At 46.3% G+C, this 13,958-nt stretch overlaps 1 protein-coding gene, 2 long non-coding RNA genes and 1 gene segment (V, D, J or C); 2 read left to right on the top strand and 2 right to left on the bottom strand.

The window, feature by feature from the left end:
- LOC125148931 (immunoglobulin lambda variable 5-37-like) overlaps window positions 1-13,958 on the top strand; it is a 1,027,427-nt gene that overhangs the window by 249,794 nt on the left and 763,675 nt on the right.
- Window positions 1-13,958, bottom strand: part of LOC125148968 (uncharacterized) — an 863,358-nt gene that overhangs the window by 86,889 nt on the left and 762,511 nt on the right. The window lies entirely within an intron of this gene.
- Window positions 1-13,958, top strand: part of LOC125148935 (immunoglobulin lambda-1 light chain-like) — an 899,300-nt gene that overhangs the window by 145,818 nt on the left and 739,524 nt on the right. The gene's annotated exons all lie outside the window — the stretch shown is intronic.
- LOC125148984 (uncharacterized) lies at window positions 1,261-12,581 on the bottom strand. 3 transcript variants are annotated; one of them, XR_007145763.1, is made up of 4 exons: window positions 12,444-12,581; window positions 9,743-9,888; window positions 2,211-2,351; window positions 1,261-1,368 (listed from the first exon to the last, which is right to left on the bottom strand). It is a non-coding gene; the product is annotated as an uncharacterized LOC125148984 (long non-coding RNA). The 3 variants fall into 3 exon arrangements; XR_007145761.1 differs by lacking the exon at window positions 12,444-12,581 and adding an exon at window positions 12,223-12,334; XR_007145762.1 differs by lacking the exons at window positions 9,743-9,888; window positions 12,444-12,581 and adding an exon at window positions 3,606-3,726.

Below are 13,958 nucleotides of genomic sequence, written 5' to 3'. Positions count from 1 at the left end.
AACTCCATGTCACTTCTCCTCTAGGAACCTTGCAAAGGCCCTGTTTTCAGTGTACTTGCTCCCTGGTGGTCAAGGGGAACTTGCATTACCTTCTGGTCTTTGTATTCTGTGGCATCTATCTATGTGTGGCTTTCTAGGCCAGTTTCATACTGTTTGTATTCCTAGAACTTTGTTATAAATTTAAGCAGGAAGTATGGTGCCTCCAGATTTATTCTCCTTTCTCAAGATAGCTTGGGCACTTTTAGGTCTTTTTCTGCCTGTATACAAAAGTCAGGACTTTTTTTTCTATTTCTGTGAAAAATATCATAGGAATTTTCATAGGAATTGCCGTGAATCTATAGATTGTTTTGGGTAGTATGGACATTTTAAGGTTACTTTTGTTGTGGAAAACACTGGATATAGGAATTCTGGATGAAATACATAATACACACAGCTTCCATTATCTGCAATAGTCACAGATAAGATTCAGAGTATTCTGTGACTTGTCATGTGCTTCAGCATTTTGTAGTGACGGATGTGAACTGATAACTTTTCTCTTAAGTTTTAGGTCTTCTTCTTCATCTTGAAATCTGATGCATACAATTACACCTTAACCACTGTCTCAAGAATGATTTTGGCTAATAGAATTGGATTTAATATGAATCTTTTTTTGACATTTATTTATTTTTGAGGGGGTGCAGAGAGAGAGGGAAACAGAGGAACAGAAGCAGGCTTGGCATTGATAGCAGAAAGTCCAATGCAGGGCTTGAACCCAGGAACTGTGCCATCACGACCTGAGCTGAAATCGAAAGTCAGATAGTTAACGGACTGAGATACCCCGGTGCCCCGAATTCACTATAAATCTTTACGTCTGATGTGAGTTAAGTCTCTGAACATAGTTGATGACAAAGAAAGCAATGGCCGTATATGTATCACGAAACAATCTACTTACCATTCAGAAACGAGCATTGGATCACATTCTTATTCCACAGTGGGATGAAGTCCAATTTTGTGACTTTTCTTTCACCTATTACTCCAGAAATTGTATGTTTTTCCATTTCCCCGGCCACCCTTCTAGTTCTTTCTGCTGCATAGCGACTACACAAGGCAAGGGTATTTTACAATGCCTCGGGATGGTCACACAATGTTTTCAGACAGTGCCATTTTCGTTCAGATTCTTATTTTCCCTGATGTTTGGAGAAATCTCATAATTTAATGGTGATATGATTACCTTCCCCTCAAAACCAGCAGTTACCTTGTTGCTACTTCAGATAATAGATGGCTTCCAAGAGCAAATGAGGGTGACTTCCACAGCCTGGGGTGCCTCTGGTGTAGACTCCCCCACCTCTGGTCTTCTGCCCCGTGGCTATCAGGAGACAGGGACTAGGACTGAGTCAGAAGAGACCCTGTTTGTTCATACCCAGCGCGGGCTTTGAAATTCCCAGTGGACTCACTCCTGGAGGACTGCCCACTAAGTTTCTCCAAAGAGACAAGAGGCCATTTCATTGGGGAGGGCAGAAAATATTCCCAGGGATGGGGTACATGTGGAATGAACTAGAAGCATGGCCAGGATGTGAGAAGCAGATGCATGCCCTCAGTCTGCCTTTCCAGGCAAGAAACTTGGGACTGAGGCCACCAGGGACATGGAGGAGATGACTCGGGGCAAGATGTCACCTTGTCACTCAGTGTCCCAGGCTCCCTGCAGTCATTGATTCGGGGTAGTCCCAATATATGCCTCTTTCAAGGTCTCCCCCAGGGGACATCAGGGTGACCAAGGGGCAGTAAAAAAGAGGAAGTTAATTTGCATGAAACACCTCTCCTCCTCATCGGTCTGCAGGCATGAAAAGGCCCAGAGGAGACCCCAATCCAACCCAAGAACCTGAGGAGGCAAGACCTGTGAGGATCCCCACCATGGCCTGGATGGTGCTTCTTCTCAGGTTCCTTGCTTATGGCTCAGGTCAGGGGAAGAGACTGCTTTCTTGGAGGGCACATAAAATCAAGGTTTCAGGGTGACCCTTGCCTCTCATAATAACACATGTGCCTCCTTTTGGTTTTAGGAACCAATTCTCATACCTGGTTATCCAAGAGCTATCACAGTCAGTGTCTGAAGGAGGCATGGTGACACTCACCTATGACTAGCTCTGGGTCAGTATCTATCAGTAACTTCCCTGACTGATACCAAAAGACTCCAGGCAGGGGTGCCCACCCCCTTATCTACCATAAACAGTCACCTGTCTCAGGTCCTTGATCACATCTCCAGGTCCATCTCCAGGAACAAAGCCGTCCTCACCATCACAGGGGCCAGCTTGAGGATGAGGCAGATTAGCACTGTATGCTGTCTCCGGGTAGTGGCATTCCACAGTGATCTCAATCTATGGAGATGTGCAACCAGGGCTCAGAATGTCTCAGCCCTGAGCAGCAGGGAAGCAAGCGAGGGGGAGGATGGTCAACACCACCATGGGAAGGGAGGCTCCCTAGCCTGATTCTGTGCAGTGGTTCATCCCGATGTGCCCATCCCATCTCTCCCAGTGTGTGTCCATCTCACCAGTGTGACCCCAAGACTGGGCTTCCTTTCTACATCTGCACTTATAATGAAGGGGAGGGGGTTCAGCACCTAAATATATCAACAAATGGTCAGAGCCAGCAACCTCAGCAACCTGCTCCCTGTGAGATGCTTATTCAAATGACATTAAGAGCCATGTTGTCATTCACTAATCTGCTGATGGGGACCAACTGAATAAGTTATGCAGGCCAAGCCATCAGTCAGGCAAATACTGTAACACCCACATCCTTCCTATGGGGGACAGAAGGCGTCTCTAAAGCCCTGGTTGTCTGTGATGTTTCCACGCCTCTCAACATGTCACACCGTGGTCGCAGTTTGACACGGGGACAACAGACCCATCACCTGCCCTCCATCTGCTCTCCCACCCGACTTCCCCTGTGTCAGTCAGGGCATTCCTGTCTCTGTGGGCATCACCCTCTAGCCACGTAACTCTCTGGACCATCACTCCCTCTGCCACAGCCTGCGGTCCATTCAGTTACCTCCCTCTGTCCCACTTGGGGACACAACCCATTTCACCCTTCCTGTTTTCTCTGCTGTCATCTTCCTCCAACCATCCCCCGGGGTTGCCTTCTACTTATCCTCGCCCCAAAATCTGTCTTAGAACTTCCTGCAGAACTAAATCTCTAATGAGCAGCACTGACCAGGAGAAGCCCAGCTGGAATGAAAAGACTCCCAGCACAGGGATGGGAGGTTGCAGGATGGCCCCGCAGTGGTCCTACTGGACTCCCAGGCCCTGCTCTGTCCCCATACCCTCAGCAGCCTCATCAGAGTTTGTGGAGTCCTTTCTGCCATGCTCCAGAAAGGCACAGATTTCCATAATCTGTGTCCTTCTCTGTGAAGGTTTGTGACCGCTCACCAAGTTCCTGTTCACTCATCACCCAGAGTTAGCCTGCCCCCTAGGACCCCCCTGTTGGGGCAGATCCCCTGCTCTCTGTTCCCTGCATCTTGTCATCAGCTCCACCGGGATTCCTAGACTGTCCTGGGTCAAGATTGCTCCTGTTCTTCCCACTATAGCCCCGCCCAAGGAAAAACCCGGTTCAGGGAGAGAACACCAGGAATGCACCTCCATCCTTCTCTGAAGGGTCTGTATCACGTGGTGGAAGCACAAACATCAGGAACGCAGGTCAAGGAGAGCATTGGCAGCAGTGGGAAAGAACGAGAAAGTGGAAAGAATGAGACGTTTGCCCGGAGAGCAGCAGGGGTTGCTGTTAGATCATGTCTAAGGGTTTCTGCAGGACGGGGGATCCAGCTGGCAGTCCTGCACTGACAGGAGGCCCCAGGTCTGGGCCCCTGTGTTTCCTGTGGGGACAGGGCAGGTGTGTCCCATCAGGGCCTGGTGGAATCCCCTGGACTTTGACCTGTGTGTGGTCCCCTCAGCTGCCGCCTCCAGGCAAACCCAGGGGGAACACAGTGCATCAGGAAGTCTCCGTGTCCAAGGGCCACAGACCCTGTGTGTGCACATGGAGAAGAGGCAGGGGTGGGTCCCATTTGCATGAGCAGCCCCTCCTCTCTGAGGCCTGTGCACAGGGGATAAGAGAGACCCGGGGCAGACAAGCCCTAGCTGTGGGCCTAAGAAGGGGGTGTGTCACCATGGCCTAGATCCCCGTCCTCCTCTTGCTCCTCTGTCACTGCACAGGTAGAGACAGGATGCAGGGCACCAGGGTGGGCCCGCAGCCAGAGTCAAATCCCTGTGGCTCAGCTCCCTAATCTCATGTACCCTGTCCCTTGTCTTCCATCTGCTGTGTCTGTGTTTGCAGGTTCCCTGTCCCAGCCTGTCATGACTCAGCCAGCCTCCCTCTCTGCATCTCTGGGAGCCACAGCCAGACTCACCTGCACCCTGAGCAGGGACATCAATGTTGGAGGCTACTACATATACTGGTACCAACAGAATCCAGGGAGCCCTCCCCGGTATCTCCTGTACTACTACTCAGACTCAGATAAGGACAAGGGCCCTGGGGTCCCCAGCTGCTTCTCTGGGTCCAAAGATGCCTCGGCCAATGCAGGGCTTCTGCTCATCTCTGGGCTGCAGCCTGAGGACGAGGCTGACTATTACTGTGCTATATATCAAGGCAGTGGGAGCAGCTATCGTTACTCACAGTGATTCAGATAACGAGGAAGTGAGACAAAAACCCCTGCATCTCTTTTATTGAGAAGCTTCAGTGGAGGCTTGTGTATTAGACACCACTGTGGGAACACCTGTCTTTGAGGAGGAAGGAGTGGCACAGTGTTATTGCCTGAGATAGCACAGGCATCCTAGGAGTGCACACAGGTGAGGGAATAGAGCCCAGTACACATGCCCCAGGGTCTACAATAGGTAGACCCTTTGTGATTCTACACACCCAGTTGGAGGTTTTAGTCACATTCGGTTTGCAGAAATGACTGAGGTTAGATCTCCTAGCTGAAACCCAGAAGGTATCTGTGTCCTGCTAAAGGGTCAAACAGGGAACATAAAAAAAAGTCTACGGTTTGATTGAACGACCATCCTCCCCCTGGGACTGGGCAACATAAGGATAGTTTTCCTGGAAAGAAACCTGGTCATGGCTACGCTGCCTTCTTTCTCTTTTAGGACCTGTGGCTTCAATACGCATATGCCTAATTGTTGCCCCTTCCCCCCTCCAATTTAATCCACTTTTGAACTTTGTGTCCTCCAGAATGCAAGAATTCCATATATGAATGATGGTTCAACAAGGATTCCAGCCCGGGGCAACAGAGGATCCGCCCCTCCTAAATCCCATGGACCAGGCCACCAAGGAATTTCACTCAAATCACCCGTCAGCATTATAGTATAATAACATGCTCTGGTCTATAACTGCACAGAACCCCAGACGGACAGACAAGTTTATGTATAGACAGCACACCCCCACTGTTCAACATGAGCCGCTACTGAAGATGAGACCTCTGCCCAAATGGCAAGGATTTGTCACTGTTGATCTAGCAAGCGGGAACATAGAGGCCAGTTTTAGGCGACAGGCTTGAGCAATGGTCACCTGAGTATGGTAGAAGGTCCCACAGTGACGAGTGGGCTGGATGCAAACAGGCCCGTTAGACAAGTCACCTCAAAATATCTATAAGCCCTAGCTGACTCCTACCCAGACAAGGTACCAAAAAAGGAAAAAAAAAAGCCAAATATTTCACACCTCCTTACCTTCCCCTCTTGACCACAGCCCCCACCACTGCCTCCTGGGAGACCATCTCTGCTTTGCTGTCCTGCCTGCTGCTCCCTTACAGTGTATTCCCTAAACTTCTATCTCCTTTGCTCTGCTTGGGTGAATTCTTTCACCACCCATGCTGCTGGCCTACACCTGATTGGGTTGCCCAACAATCCAAAGTTTACTCCTAAATTAGTCTAAGAAAGCAAAAACCTTTGTTGCACAGATGGTAAGGAGGCTGTAGTGAAAATGGCGTCCCCAGTCTCACGGGTAATTATGACACAATGGTGCCACAGGCCCACTATACTGGGACACTGGGCTGGTGCTCCTGGAATAGACTTTCCAGCACAAACAAACTTCAAGGTTGAGGTGACAGATGTTTCCTAGGGTCTGGAAACTCTCATGACTAGCTCCCCCAACAGCAGGCCCATCTGGACCAAGAGAGAGACAGAGGCATAGACAGACAGAGGGAGAATGTTCTCCAGTCTGTTTGGTTGGCCAAAAAGTTGCACCCAAACAGGTACATTTTCCAGACTGTGAACACCAGGCAGAATATGCTCACTAGTCATAAAGCCAATGTATTAAGGTCATACAAGATGAAAGAGAAATCCACATCTGTTTATAATAATAATAATAATTATTATTATTATTCATTTATTCTGGCTAGGCCTTGGTTTCTTCAGCCACACTAATCCCTAGGAGGGATGTGGCATGGGGTTGGGAACTGAGGGGTGCTTTACAGTATACCTTCTTTCATGGAAGTTTTCCTGAGATTGACAGATTACCTATTATCAATCTAATTTATTCTGCGACCAATTTATACTAACACATGTGTCTTCTTGAAGTGCTGAGTGCTCTAAATGCTTTGAAGACCTAAGCTATGGGGAACTAGATGGCTCAGTTGGTTAAGCATTCCCACGTTGGCTCAGGTGATGATCTCATGGTTCATGGGTTTGACCCCATATTGGGCTCTGTACTGACAGCTGAGAGCCTGGCGCCTGCTTCCAATTCTGTGTCTCCATCTCTCTCTCTGCCCTTCCCCCGTTCACACTCTGTCTCTCTCTCTCAAAATAAATAAATAAACACAGACAGTGTAAAGGTGGGGAATGGACAGAAGCCTGAGACAAAGGAGAGGTGACAGGGTGTGCATCTAAGAGGGTGTGAAATTTTTCTGCTCAGGAGACTAGAGAGCAGGATGCAGCCATTTTAGCCCGTAGCCGACCCACATTACCCACCCCAGTGAGTGAAGCAGCACCACCAAATGGAGAATGGAGCCATTACACAGAGCCCTATCCATCTGCAACCTCTGGGCACACCCCCCAGAGCAAGGCAAACCCCTTCCATGGGCTGAATCTGGGGACCATATTGTGCTACAAAGTTTCAGTTCTAGGAGACATTGGATCTAGCTTCTTTCAATTTCATTTTGTTTGCTTGTTCGTTTGTTCTTTTGTTTGCTCCAGTTTTTGTTGTTGTTTTTATTTCTTTTCTTTCTTGGATAAAAAAAGAGCAAAACTTTTTACTCTATTTTATTTTCTTCATTTTGTATACTTTTATTTTTTAAAAAATATTGTAAATTTGTAAACTGTTTTTCTTTTCTCTTTTTTCCATCAAAGATCTCTCCTCAAGCAGACCAAGACACATCTAGCATCTAGCTTCCTTTCTTTGCTTATTTTAAAAAATTTGTTTAATTTTAATTTTTAATTAAATAATTTATTATTATTTTTCCCCAAAGTGACAAGATGGAGAAATTCACCCCAAAAGAATGTAAAAGGAGAAATGATGTGCAGGGATATAATCAACACAGATATAAGTAAGATGTCTAAATTAGAATTTAAAACCATGATTATAAGAATTCTAGCTGAGATTGAAAAAAACATAGTAGACCCCTGAGAATCCCTTTATGCAGAGACAAAAGAACTAAAATCTAGTCAAGCCCAAGTTGTAAATGCTGTAACTGAGATGCAATCTTGAATGGATGCCATGACAGTGAGGATGGATGAAACAGAGCACAATCAGTGTTACAGAAGACAAAATTCTGGAAAATAATGATGCCGAAAAAAAAGAGAAAAACAAAGGCAAAAGATCACAACACAGGATTTGGAGAACTCAGGGACTTACTAAGAGGCATACATTCATATCATGGGTGTCCCAGAAGATGAAGAGAGAGAAAAAGGGGAGAACATATATGTGAGCAAATTATAGCTGAAAAGTTCCCTAATCTAGGGAAGGTACAGACATCAAAATCCAAAAGGACAGAGAGCACAAATTAGATTCAACAAATAATGGCCATTACCAAGGCATATCATAGCTAAATTCACAAAATACACAGAAAAACTGAGAGTCATGAAAGCAGCATGGTGGAAAAGGTCCTTAATCTCTAAGGGAAGACAGATCAAGGTCGCAGCAGATCTGTCCAGAGAAATTTGGAAGGCCAGAAAGGAGTGCCAGGATATACTCAATGGGCTGAATGGGAAAAATATGTAGCCAAGAATCTTTCCTCCAGGAAGGCTGTCATTCAGAATGTAAGGAGAGATAAAGAGTTAACAGGGAAACAGAAGCTAAAGGAATTTGTGACCACTAAACAAATCCTGCAAGAAATTTTAAGGGGGAGACTCAGAATGGAGAAGACTCCAGGGTGCCCAGCCTCTTCGCTGGATCTAAAGATGCCTTGGCCAAGTCAGGGCTTCTGCTAATCTCTGGGCCGCAGCCTGGGGATGAGGCTGACTATTACTGTGCTACAGCTCATGGCAGTGGGAGCGGCTTTCATTGCTCACAGCATCTTAGATAGCGAGCAAGCGAGAGAAAATACCTGTGCACAAAGATCATGATTCCCAGCATCTTTTCAGTATGAAACTTACCTGGAGACACATGCAGATGGGATTCTACTGCAGAAAGATCTTTCCTTGAACAGGGAAAATAGAAATGCTCATGTTTGAATGTAATGTGAGAAAAATTGGGCATCCTGGGAAGACACTGACAGTTGACATAACAGAGGCCAACCGCACGTCCCCACGGGGTCTGGAGAAGATGCACAGGAATAAATACTGTGTCTGCACCTGAACGTGCTGCCCAGCAAACATTCATCCACACATCAGTGTCACCATGTGGTCCTTAAAGGGCTTTGTGTCACTACTGATGTACCCACAGGTGACATATGGACAATAACCCTAGTCATAGTCAAAGTGCCCTCTGTCAGAACCAGCTACATGTGAATCTGGACCAGATCCTGCAGACTCTCCCTGCCATCACCCCCCAAACCCTCCCTCCTCTTTTCCCATCTGTTCCCATGTCCCTCAGACCCTCAGTCTCTCCCTCTGGCTCTTCAGGTCTGACATCCATCTCCATATTAGGATTTAAGAGGAAACTAGAAGTGATCTTGCTGTAGTTTCCTATCTCCAGGGTCCATCCCTCGGGAGGAAAATGGACACAACATACAGCTGCATGTAGACCCCTCACATTCCCTTCCAGTTCTCAGACAACTGGGGAGTCCCCTGTCCCTCTGTCAACCCCTTTGGATCAGACCTCCAAGCAGCTTCACCTCCATCCCTTCCCCATTACACAGGAGTGTCTGTGTTTGGAAGAAGCAAACCTCTCCCAGCCGGTGCTGACCCACATCTGCACCCTGAGAAGTGACACCATATATAGGCACTGGCAGAAGGCAAAGAGCCATCCCTGGTTTCTGCTGAGATCCAAATCAGAGTCAGATGCACTCCAGGGATCTTGGGTCTCCTATCATTTTCCGGATCCAAAGATGCTTTGACCAGTTCAGGTTTTCTGATATCTCTGGACTCCAGCATGAGGACAAGCTGACTATTACTGTCTCATATGCCAGGATAGTGCTAATGCTTATGTAGTGTGTCAGTCCCATTGCGAAATGAGACAAAATCTCCCTTCACTCTCTGGGTCTGGTGACGTTACCCTTCAGGTGGCTCAGGGGGTGACTTCTGTGCTCAGATCTTCAACAGACCCTCCATTGTCCCAGAGACAGATGATGTGACACTGTCATATCCTTTCCTTCAGTTATATTTTTAGACTGATGACCCATTCTCACCGTGTTCAACTTTTCAAAGGCAAACTTTGTTGCTGAGAGATAAAGAAAATATTCAGTGGAGATGTCCGAGAACAAAAGGTGTTGATTCCCAATCAGCTCTAGGGCTCAGTCGCAGATGGTTTGGGTCTGATTGCTTCAATTCTGGCCTTCAGGTTACAAAAACAGAATGAGGAGATAAATGGTAGTCTATATAGAGGCAATAAACCATCAATACACAAAAATAAAAGCAGTTCCATTTATAGTGATATAATTATGCAATTCTTAAGGATGTTTTTTGGAAAAATAGAAAGCCTTGTATATGGAAAACTACAAAACATCGTAAGAGAAATTAGAGAAAACTGGAATGAATGAATGGATATTCCTTGCTTGTTGATCAATATGTTGAATTGGGTTAAGGTAAGAATTCTTTCTTTTTTTTAAGTTTGTTTGTTTTTGAGAGAGAGAGAGAGAGAGAGAGAGAACAAAAGAGGGGAAGAGAGAGAGAAACCCAAGCAGATTCTGCACTGTCAGCACAGAACCCTCTGATGGGCTCGATGCCATGAACCGTGAGACCACAACGTGTGCAGAAATCATGAATAGTACGCTGTGCCACCCTGGTGCCCCAGAAATCATTCTTTCTTAGATTGTCATTCAGTAGCTGGTGTCAATAGCACCCTAGCACAAAATAGACAAAAAATGGAATATGTCACACAAATAAGCAGAAAACTATTTCAAAGAAAATATTTTAAAAAACCAGTATTCATTTATATACATGTATCACAAGAAATACACACAACGATGAAATGGGGTGTATTGTGGGTATGCAAGGCCAGTTTTATATTAAACAATCAGTCAATGTAATCTCTAATATTAACAGGCTAAATAAGAAAAACCCTGGGGCACCAGATTGGCGCAGTTAAGCATAGGACTCTTGATTTCAGCTCAGGTCATGATCTCAGGGTTCCTGAGGTCAAGTGCTCCATGGGGCTCCACGCTGACAACATGGAACCTGCTTGAGATCCTTTCTCTCCTCTTCTCTCTCCCCCTCCCCAGCTCAAGCTATCATTCTCTCTCTAAATAAATAAATGAATACACTGAATTTTAAAAATTATTTAAAAAAAACCCTGGTCTTATCAATCAATACAGAAAAAAGCATTTCACACAATGCAAAACCTATTCATGACAAAGAATGAGAATGAATGAATGAATGAATGAATGAATGAAAAAGACAACATTTCTCAGGGAATGAAAATAGAGGAGCACATCCTCAGCTTGATAAAGAAAATGATGAAACACCACAGCTAACACACACTGAGGTGAAGCTCTGAAAGCTTTTCCCCCAGGGTGGCAACCAAGGTCATCATGTCCAGTCTTAACACTGCTGTTAGCCATAGGACTGGATGTGCCTGACCAAATCATAAGGCAAGTCAAACAATGAGAGGCATACAGACTAAGGAGAACAAGAGCCAAAGGTCCCTATTTTCAGGCCAGAGGATGATATAGGGGAAAAATACAAAGGGAGCTATGAATATGTATGTAAATATATGAATACAAAGGGTAATAAGCAATTTCGGGAAGGTGGCGGAACACAAGATCAATGTAGAAAGATCATTAGTTGCGTCTATACGAGCAATAAACTTGTGAAAAACAATGTAAAAATAACACTTCAAACCACTCCATGATGAAGTATTTGGGTGAATATTTAACAAAATATGTACAGGACATGGATGCTGAAATCTCGACAATGCTGGGAATGTAATCAAAGTGGATCTAAAGCCGTGGAGGGATATATTGTGTTCAATGATTAGAAGAGTCAATATAGTAGAGATGACAATTCTTCCCAACTTGTAGAGAAGTGTAATTCAATTCCTATCACAAGACAGAGTGGTGTGGATGGAAGGTAGACACAGTGGCCAAAGTAACAGAACAGAAAACTCAGAACCAAACTCACAAAAGCATGGATAAGAAATACTTATGGATACTTATGGATAAGAAAACCTTATTGACAAGGTTGCAGAAGCCTTTCAGAGGAGGAAGGATGGCCTTTGAACAAATGTCCACAGAACCACTGGATGTCCATAGAGAGAAATGAAGCTCACCAAAAACTCTCACTCCATAAAAAAATTCACTAAAAGGATTATTGACATAATTGTAAAGTATATAGTTGTAAACATAAAAATGGAAAAAATCTTCAGGCTCTAGGGTTTGTATAAACATGTTTAGATAAGACCCCATTAGCACAAGCCATAAAAAAACTGATCCATTGGACTTCATCAAAGATAAATTCATTGTTTTCCCTTTCCTTGACAAATCACTTAGCCAATAAATGAGCTAAAAAATCGCAGATTAAAACAAAACCCAATTTATTGGACTCTCGTTGGCATCCATCGCTACAATGCATAGGAGCTGAAAAACATTCCCAATGTTTACAGATGCTACATCACACACCAGTGCAGGGATGTGATGTCAGCAGTATCTTCTGCCAGATGTCAACAACTTACCACTAACGGGAGGTAATGTTTGCATCTCACAGAGACCAGGACTCCTTCTGAGAGTGCAAAATACTGCAGTCATCACAGGCGGTACTATGGGATCACGTTGGCCATGATTCAGCTCAAGGATGTGTGAACAAAAGGAGCTGAGGAAACCAGCTGGGCTCTCAGGGCTGTTGGACACAGTGAGGTATGTGCCTGTCAGCCAAGAGGGGGCGCTGTGGGAGTACCTGTGGTATCTTCACAACTGTGCAGAGCCTGGGTCTGGGGACTGGACTCTGTGCTCCCTGATGGGAAGTCGGCACGTGTGTCCCTTCTGGTGTGGCAAGGTCCCCCGAGCAGGGACCTGTGCGTTGTGCATGCAGGTGCTTCCTCCCAGGGTTCTCCCCAGTGGTGAAGCCAACCTCCATCATCCCCAGGGTGTGTCCTTCAGCTGGGCTGAAGCACCAGGGCTCAGGGAGGGGCTGGGCAGTCACTAGATGGACTTCATTTGCATGGACAGCTCCTCCTGCAGCAAGGGTAGAGGAGAAAAGGAGGCCCGGGGCAGCCCAGCCCAGTGTGGGTACTAGGGTCTATGTCACCATGGCTTGGACTCTTCTAGTCCTCATGCTTGTGTCTCAATGGACAGGTAGGAGCTTGCCTCAGGGACACAGGGGGATCACAAAGGGTGCTTGCCATGCTCAGCATCTTGGGACATTTTCCTTGCATTTCTGGTTCCATCACTGACGAGTGTCTGTGTTTGCAGGTTCCCTGTCCCAGCCTGTGCTGACCCAGCCGTCCTCCCTGTCTGCATCTCCTGGAACAACAGCCAGACTCACCTGCACCCTGAGCAGCGGGTTTAGTGTTGGAAGCTACTACATATACTGGTACCAAAAGAAGCCAGGGAGCCCTCCCCGGTATCTCCTGTACTACTACTCAGATTCAAATAAGCACCAAGGCCCTGGGGTCCCGAGCCGTTTCTCCGGGTCCAAAGATGCCTCGGCCAATGCAGGGCTTCTGCTCATCTCTGGGCCACAGCCTGAGGACGAGGCTGACTATTACTGTGCTACAGGTTATGGCAGTGGGAGCAGCTTTGGTTACTCACAGTGTCTCAGATAACGAGGAAGTGAGACCAAAACCCCTGGGTCCACAGACCTCGTGTCCGAACCTCTTTTATTGAGAAGCTTCTGTGGAGGCTCCTGTAGGGGAGAGTCCTCTATGGTGAGACCTGTCCTTGAGGAGGTTGAAGTGACACACAAGAAATTTAATAGTGAACATATGGGAATCAACAGAGACCTAGAAAGTCAAAAGACATGTAGAGAAAATGAGATCTATGTTTTTCTGAATTACATGGACGAGGTATGTGTCTAGTATTCAATGCAAAGAAATGCACATCACAGACAGAAGAAGAATAGAGTAGATGTTGGGAAAACAATGTGTGCAGGGCCCCTGGGAAATGATGGGACACAGAGAGAGGACTGTGACCAAACAGGCCTTGCTGGCCGCCCCTCCCCCCACCACGGTCTCCCCCACCATGTCCATATCCTAGTGCAGTTGTCTGTGGTGCCAGCTGGCTTCCCAGAGCAGGTGCTCACACTGAATTTTTTATTCAGTGGAAGAGACATGAAGAGCTTCTCCTGTGTGTGTGGACCTTGACTGCTTTTTAACTCAAAATAATCTTCATCCCAGGGAGCCCGGGTGGCTCAGTCATTAAGTGTCTATTTCTGTTCGGGTCATGGTCTCCCGGTTCGTGGGATCGAGCCCTG

This window comes from Prionailurus viverrinus, chromosome D3 (assembly GCF_022837055.1).
Source record: "Prionailurus viverrinus isolate Anna chromosome D3, UM_Priviv_1.0, whole genome shotgun sequence".
Lineage (NCBI taxonomy): Eukaryota > Metazoa > Chordata > Mammalia > Carnivora > Felidae > Prionailurus > Prionailurus viverrinus.
This window is presented reverse-complemented; position numbering and strand designations above follow the sequence as displayed.